Source organism: Equus caballus, chromosome 23 (genome assembly GCF_041296265.1).
Source record: "Equus caballus isolate H_3958 breed thoroughbred chromosome 23, TB-T2T, whole genome shotgun sequence".
Taxonomy (NCBI): domain Eukaryota; kingdom Metazoa; phylum Chordata; class Mammalia; order Perissodactyla; family Equidae; genus Equus; species Equus caballus.
In genome coordinates, this window is record NC_091706.1 from 19,497,443 (window position 1) to 19,505,753 (window position 8,311).

General features: G+C 38.8%; 1 long non-coding RNA gene across 1 annotated transcript; it reads right to left on the bottom strand.

Moving 5' to 3' along the window:
- Window positions 1-922: 922 nt before the first annotated feature.
- LOC138920352 (uncharacterized) lies at window positions 923-6,617 on the bottom strand. Its single transcript, XR_011431392.1, has 2 exons — window positions 6,500-6,617; window positions 923-2,536 (listed from the first exon to the last, which is right to left on the bottom strand). It is a non-coding gene; the product is annotated as an uncharacterized lncRNA (long non-coding RNA).
- Between the last annotated feature and the right edge of the window lie 1,694 nt (window positions 6,618-8,311).

Genomic DNA, 8,311 nt, shown 5'->3' on the forward strand with positions numbered 1-8,311 from the left:
TTTGAGGAAAATTGTCCCTGAGCTAGTATCTGTGCCAGTCTTCCTTTATTTTGTATGTGGGATGCAGCCACAGTGTGGCTTAACGAGCAGTGTAGGTCACTGCCTGGGATCCAATCCTGCGAACCCTGGGCCACTAAAACAGAGCATCTTAACTTAACCTCTACACCACCAGGCCAGCCCTGTCCCAGTTTTAAAATCTCTAAAAATTTCTGCTGTCATTGGATTATATTCCATGATCTTAAATGTCCACTGTAGTTTGACCCTTGACTCCTCTCCAGCGTCCCTTCATATGCCTGTCCCCTACTTTGACCTCATGTGGGACAGATTCATATTTCATTTGAACTACACAGTACTTTTAAAATTTGAACCAAATTTATAAATTGGGAAATTTCAAATATAAACCTGCGTCTTCATTTCTCTTGAAAACTTGGAAGATCTGCAGCTGGGCCTACACGCCCCAGATGGTTGGCTGGAGACCAGAGGCGGCTGCTCTCCATTTCTCCACAGTCCCTACCCCTCCCAGCTGTCTCACTGATCCTGAGGCTGTCAGTTACCACTGTCATCATACTTACATGGTTTTTCTGGTGGAGGAGAATTATTTATCTTTATTCTTTTTGTAATAAAACCCAGAAAAATGGAAAACAAAATGAGAGTATCAGGCACTTACAGAAAAATGGGAGATAACATATTGTTTTGTATAAATTAAAATTATTGTCTTTCTTATGTAAACAAAGTATATCTATCTCAAACCAGTCACTTTGCCTCTTTAAGTCTCTCCTTGAGGGTAGAAAGGGGAACATAAACCAGATGGCCTCTAAAATCTCTTTCACATTTAAAACAACTCAATCTTCATACATAGTGTTACCCAACCTGAAGTGAGTTCGCTCACCCGTTGTGCAGCAAGCCAGCCTCTGACACTGAGTGTGGTGGAAGATAGTAGAAATTTTATTTTTGCACAGCACTGAGCAAGGAGAGAGGGCAGCTAACGCTGAAATCCCAAACTCCCCGAAAAGCTAGAAGGAAGGGTTTTTATTTGGGGCTTTAGGTAGGGGAGGGGGAGCATATGGCCTTGCTGGTTGGAGCTTTCCCACCAGTTTGTCTTTGGCCTTGAGACTCCTTGCAGACAGGAGGGAGCTCATGACCTTGCTGGTCATCAGCTTTCCCACCAGCCCGTATATCTTTGTGGGAGGAGATAGTCCAGGTGCTTGTCCTTGATGATGTCTGTCTCCATGGAGAATAGTGGATTCTGGAGCCAGGGAGCCAGAGAGCAAGCAGGGAATGGGTGTTTTGCTTTTAACCCCATATATGCTGGGTTTAGTGTGGGGAAACTGATATCAGGATCGGTGTCAACTTCCCCCCTATTTTATGTCCATCCCTCAGTCTTGAGGGATTTGGGGTGGCGACCGATCTAGCTACTTCCTGCTGAAATGGGGCGTAGGTCGTTTCATCTCATTGAACCAGTCTTTTAATAAGGCAGTGATGCTGGTGGGCTCCTGAAGGTAGGCCTGTATCATGTAAGTAGGTAACCAGGTATTTATTAAGAAGTTTTTCAAGAGAAACAAAAAGAGAAAAACAAGGTTAATGATCGGAGCAAATTATAAACCAGTTTCTGAGCCTGGGGGCCAGCCAATCAAGATTCCTAGAAGTCAGGGTCGAAGCATCTTTTGCAGTTTGAAATGTCTCTGATGGTGTCATTGGGCACTCAGGTAGCTTTTTGAGTGGCTTACACAGCAGTAAACATGAATCTCTCTTAAGTTTATATTAGGTCCTCCGGCTTCAGTTTGTAAGGCTTTAGGACAAAGGGCAGATTTAGTTTTCAATGACTCCAAATGAAAATAATGAGAAAAAAAACCCTGAAAATGTTAGTTTGGAGGTTTTTAGCCAGATATTTCAGGAGATGAAGAATTCAAGATCCAGTCCAGTTAACAGAAGTAAAACAAAAATTTCAAAGATAATTGAAAAAACTAAAATCCAATATTTATAAATATGTATTATAGTTTCCATTGAAATATAATCTTCCTCCCTAAAATCATCTTCAATTTCACTAGACATAGCCAAATTAAGACTAACTGGTTTGCAAAATGTCCAGTTTTAATAAATTTGGCATAATTACTTACATAAGTACAGCAAGAATAGTAATTGATCATATAGGCTCTTTTAAATCTGCTTTGCTGAAACCTTATAAGGAATCTCAGGTTGAATTTTAAAGGTCTCTCAAAGAAAGCCAAGCAAAGGACCTGTTATCACATTCTGCCTGCAGTACCTACAGATTTGGGTGAATCCCTCTCTTCATGAGGCTTCCCAAAATATTGAGGTTCCTTGTACCTGCCAGAGGGAGCGACATTCTTTGCTTAACCTTACCAGGTTACAGAACCCATAAGTACAGTACCAGGCCAATATTTCCAAGTGGCTTTATTCCAGAATGTCAACCTTCATTCCTCAAAAGCTGTCTTGTTATATCCAAGCCCGTATGTTTTTTCAAACATGATGTTCCAGTCAAAGCCTTGGTAATATAACCACTGTTTCCAATTGTGTCCTGTTAAAAGAAGAACAGATTCTTATTGTACTTATGCAAACAACTATATTGCCATAGGAATAAGAATACTTACTTATCAGAAGTTTTTGTGTTTTGGGGGGCTCAGATAGGGAGGAAAAGACAAATGTTTCAGTTTTGTTTATAAATTGCTGTAAGTCATAGTTCTTTAAGAGAATAGAGAAAAAGGTTTTCTTAACTCTGAAAAAAAGCAAAACATTAAAAATAGTAATATCTCAATTAAAAAGTCATAAAAGTTATAATCATTCCTATCAGTTTATTCTGTCCTGTGTAATTGGTTCTTGATCTTAATCTTCTGTCAGCAGTTTGTGAGGTCATCGGTTTCTCTGTTGGAGTTCTGTAATTTTTACCCAGTTTAGTTTTACAACCTGAACGTTTATTAGAAACCTGTATTCTAGAGTGTCAGAGTCCTTTCCATGAATTTCTCTGAAGATGAAACATATTTGCAAAAACATCAAAGTAAAACAGCCGCTGTTTATAAATAACAAAACATTCAAAAATGGTAGTTGACAGAGGCATTTGACCATGTCTGTGATATACAACATTTTGAGATAATAACCAGGATTCTAGCTGACAATCAGAGCAGATCAGATAATTTTGAAAATACTTATATCAATAACACTCATTTACATAATACCATTTAAGAAAGTTTATTATTACTTATTTGACAATGCTTTTCATGTAATTTAACATACAAAATAAGCCTTATTAGTTTAGCATTCTTTTCTTATAGGAAGAGAGCAAATTTCTCCAAGAAGTCCCAGGGGCCCTCTGAAAATCCCCAGGGAAACTCTCCCTCTTCTTCCAGGTCAAAAGAAAGCTTTTATTCAAGACTTGAATATTTGTGTGTGGGGGGGAAGCTTGTCAAAAATATTAAAAGCTTTAAAACATTTGTTTAGATAGGATACAAAGTTCACTGCAAAACCATGCTCAGGTATCTATTCGAAGTGACAACAGAAACAGTCAAGGGGAAACAGAGTTAAAATAGTAAAAAAAAAACTTTTAGAATCTTTTTATCAAGAGCAGATTAAAAATTTAGGAAAATTAACCTTTTAAGAAAGAGGAAACCAAGTTTTAATTTTGTATCAGTTTACTTTTGACATATAAGTTTATTTACTTAATTGGATTTACTTTAATCCTGGACAACTTGACCATATATACATTTCTTTAGGGCTTTACTTTTACAAACCTTTGGTTACTTTTTTACATTCAGAATTTGTCCCAGCACTTTAGGACAAATTTATCTTTCTCAACTCAAGAAACAAAAATATTTCCATTCTTTATATCTTTTTACTGAAAACATATATTTTACTTTCCTTGTATACAGACCTTTTAGAAATATATGTTTCCTCATAGAAAATTTCTCAGCATACATAAAACATGTTTATTAATAAACCTAAGCACTTTTTAGTCTCTTTGATATAAGAAACCAAAGGCAGACAAATAAATGCTTAGTAGTTAACCTTTAATATTTTGTCTTATGTGGAAATGACCTAGATACCCAATAAACTATTATTATTTAACTTAACTTAGTAAAGTTATAAAATTTAAGTTTCCAAAAAGATTTTGGAAGCTGTTTTTAAGTATACAGACTATAAAACATAATTATTGTACTTAAAACTCTTACCCAGTTTTAACAATTACTCTTAAAAACTTCATGTGACATTACAGCAGTGAAGTATTATCCTCAGTTGTTTTAAGTGCATATATCATAATATAATTATTATACATATAATTATATATATAATTATAATTAAAAAGTTTTTCTAAAAACTTTTATTTTTTTACATTTATTTAGTTTACCCATTCTTAACAATTATATTTAGATCATCTACAAAAACTCCATGAGACATTAAACAAAATTAGCTATTATACTGAGTTAGGAGTTTTGCTGATAAATTTTGTAACAGAGATGACATGAGCTCATTTGACCAGTAAACCCAAGCTGTATGTCTGCATCACAGCCAATGCTGATAACTTTGAGGACATGTTCATTTTAAATGAAACCAGCAAACTTAAACAGGCTTTTATTCATCAAAGATCATTTTATATCATGTTAAATAACTTTGTCTCTAGAAGTTTTTGCATATTCATTAAAGACTGCTTTCCATTATGAGAGATTTCGAATCCTCTTCTGAAACAGGTTTTCAGAATGGCCATTACAATTCAAATTATCTCAAAAGTTTACTTATTTTTACTTCTTCAATTTTAGATCAGGGATTTTGGGGGAGTTGAAGCTCAGCTCTGCTTGCTGGGAAGCTTGGCAAAAGAGTAGACAACAGCAGCAGATTTGGGTTGGCTGCTGACATGTTTAATTATTTAATTATTTTCTCTTAAAGAGGCAGTAAAGTATTTCTAATTTTATTTAGAAGCCTCAAAAGATTAAAACAGGCTCCCCATTGTTGCAGCTGGCTTTTCCAATTGCATACATCAGTTTGGGTGAACTGTAATTGACCCGTTTAAGTATATAAATTTTTACAAAACTTTATCTTAGTTTTACTAACCCTTATACTTTTAATTATAACTTACATTAGAATTCTATTAAAAGGTTTTGGTATTACAATATTGTTCAGCGGAAGCATTCCCAGTTAGACACAACATTTATTCCCAAAGAAAACATCCAGGCAAAGTTGACATAACCCCTTCATATAATATTAACTTAAACACTTTAATCTTTATAGCCTTATTAATCTTAGTAACCTAACTGTTGCCTCAAAAAATTGTTGGTCAGGTTTCTCACTCTGATTTTTGCCTCCTGACCTTTTAAATTTTTCAAACTGGGGTAAATAGAATAGGTTTGTCTGATGTCCTTTAATGTTGGGGAGCCTATAGGGGGGTCCCTTTAGCCCATCCAACCTTAGGCAGTGTTTCATTAAAACCTTTGTTTTAACTTCATCCATATCTGTTCCATTTATCCCGTTGGGATGAGTACTGTGACTCTTCCCTTTCTGATTTCTCTTTGCTAACTTAACATTTTCATTAGCATCTGTAAGACTACGAGAAGCTGAGACCCCAAGTTTCATTAAGTTCTTAAGACTGGTCATTATAGTTTCCTCTTAATTTGGTCTTTTCATAGGTACGAATAAAACAGCTGTTTATCATAAGAGCTCTCTAAAAAGTTTCCCAACTTGAGGATCCATCGTTTGGCCATTTTTTTTTTCCCTCCAGAGTCTAAAGAATATTGTGGCCACATGGTCTTACAAAAGAAAATCATCCCTCTTTAGACATTGGCTTATAGCTACAGGTCACCCATCAGCCAAAGTTTTTCCCAAAGGGCTCTTAGGTGGGATAAATGCAGCATCTCCCATGTTGACACTTTTAAAAGGACAGATAAACAGACAACAACAACAGATACCAAACAAGGGCACATTCCCAGAAACCCTTGGCCACAAACGGAAACCAAAACAAAGACCAAAACCAAAAACCAAAGTGCTTCCAGCCCCACCTTAGTCCGTGTCCTACACTTGGGGGCGCCCAACAAATGAAGATCCGCCATGCAGATCTTCCCAGATGAGCAAGGACAAGGGACCTTGGTTGTGCACACCCGGGGGACTTACCAAAATTTGGCCAGGGCGTCGCGGTGACTTCAAAACAAACGGAGCCCAGAGGGCTGCCAAGGTACCCATTATTTCCGGCCGGTCCTGTTGGAAAAGGTTAACACAAAGACAAAAACAAAAACTACCAGCTACTTACAAGAGACGTCTTCCTAAGTCCTAAACCTAGTTTCTTCCACCACCAAAGCAAAAGTGCCATGGGCCAAGGACGTCTGGCTAGCAGCCAGCTGCTTGGGGCTGTCCCTGAGACAAGGGGCTCAGGCAGCTGCAGGACAGCTTCCAAGAGAGGCCTTTAGCCAGAGGCCAGTGTGCCACAGGCAAGACGTCCACCTGGGACATTGTCCCATCTGGGTTGCCAAATTGTTACCAAACCTGAAGTGAGTTCGCTCACCCGTTGTGCAGCAAGCCAATCTCTGACACCGGATGTGGTGGAATAAAGTAGAAATTTTATTTTTGCACAGTGCTGAGCAAGAAGAGAGGGCAGCTAACGCTGAAATCCCAAACTCCCCGAAAAGCTAGAAGGAAGGGTTTTTATTTGGGGCTTTAGGTAGGGGAGGGGGAGCATATGGCCTTGCTGGTTGGAGCTTTCCCACCAGCCTGTCTTTGGCCTTGAGACTCCTTGCAGACAGGAGGGAGCTCATGACCTTGCTGGTCATCAGCTTTCCCACCAGCCTGTATCTCTTTGAGGGAGAAGATAGTCCAGGTGCTTGTCCTTGATGGTGTCTGTCTCCATGGAGAATAGTGGATTCTGGAGCCAGGAAGCCAGAGAGCAAGCAGGGAATGGTTGTTTTGCTTTTAACCCCATATATGCTGGGTTTAATGTGGGGAAACTGATATCAGGGTCAGTATCAATAGGACAAAATTAAGGGATGGGTTGAATGCTAAACACATATCTAAAATGTTCTAGGCATCCCACAGCTACTTGGACAATCCTCACATACATGCTTTGACACTTCTTCTGTACTTTCTCTTTGCAAGTATGCGTCTAATCCACTGATGACAAAATTTGTTGTGCCGCTCCCATGTACAAGTTCTATAAACAGTTGCCATGGAAAATGCAATAAGTGATAACATGAAACTTGCGTCAAGGAGTTTACAGTCTGAGAGAGGGGTGTGTCCTCATGTTATAAAATAAGAAAATATAAAAGATAAAATTGATGGTGGGAATCCTACGGCAGGTCAGAGAGGAAACATTGCTTTCAGCTGTAGTGAGCAGAGGAGGCTTCCTGGAGAGGGTGTTGCTGAGAAGCTCCGATTAGCAGGGTTCTTTCCTCCTAAGAGCACGATGTCCGTAGGTCATGTGTTAGCACAGCTATCGTACAGCAGCCAGCGCTAAAGAAGACTACTGAATGAGGCAGTTCCACATCAACAGGCTTTAATCAAAGGCTGAATCCTCTGGCGAGGGAATCCCATCTACACACATACGCCTCTCCCATCAGTAGGAATTTCCCCTCCTGTTTAATCGTAATTTGGTTAAGATTCAGGTCCAAATCCTTTTGGAAATGCTGATCTCCAGCTATGCTGGTGAAGATTCACCCTAAATTCTCTTCCTGATTTATTCTCTACCAACCTGAACCCAAAACTAAATTCTACCAATTGCACACCAGCTACAGTAAGCAGAATGGTGAAGTAAATTCTTCAAGTTTCTGTTCAGGGTCCCTCGGCCTTTCTTTCTTTCATCCCTTCCAGCAATCCTTTTCCCCTCCTGCCTTCCACTTTCATCCCTCCTTTCCTCCTGCAGACATCCAATGCCTTCACATCAGTCCACCTTCTCTCCTAACAAAACCAGCTGCCAAGAAATCCTCTGGAAACAGTTAATTACTCTTCAGTATAAATGAAGCCAATCTGACCCTCTTTTGGAGTTCTTTACATTTTAACTCTTGTCTCATATTATCACATGGAAGGGTTGGCACCTAACAAAATATCAGTCCTTCTACTACTAGAGCCAGCTTCTCCTGCAGATCATTGCAGTAATTTAAATTCCGAGACTCTGGGCAAGTAGACAATAACTTGTGCATGGTATTTAAACTGATGGGGTACCCAAATTATCAGCCAAAACCAAGTGAGCTGCCATACTACACAGGCTATTAGAAATACGACCAAACCTTGGTATAATCCTGGACCATGGGAAAAGCTGGCATGGTCAAGGCATCGAAGGGACCTCCCTTTGTAGGGTCCTTGTATTTTAGATACCAAGACCCTT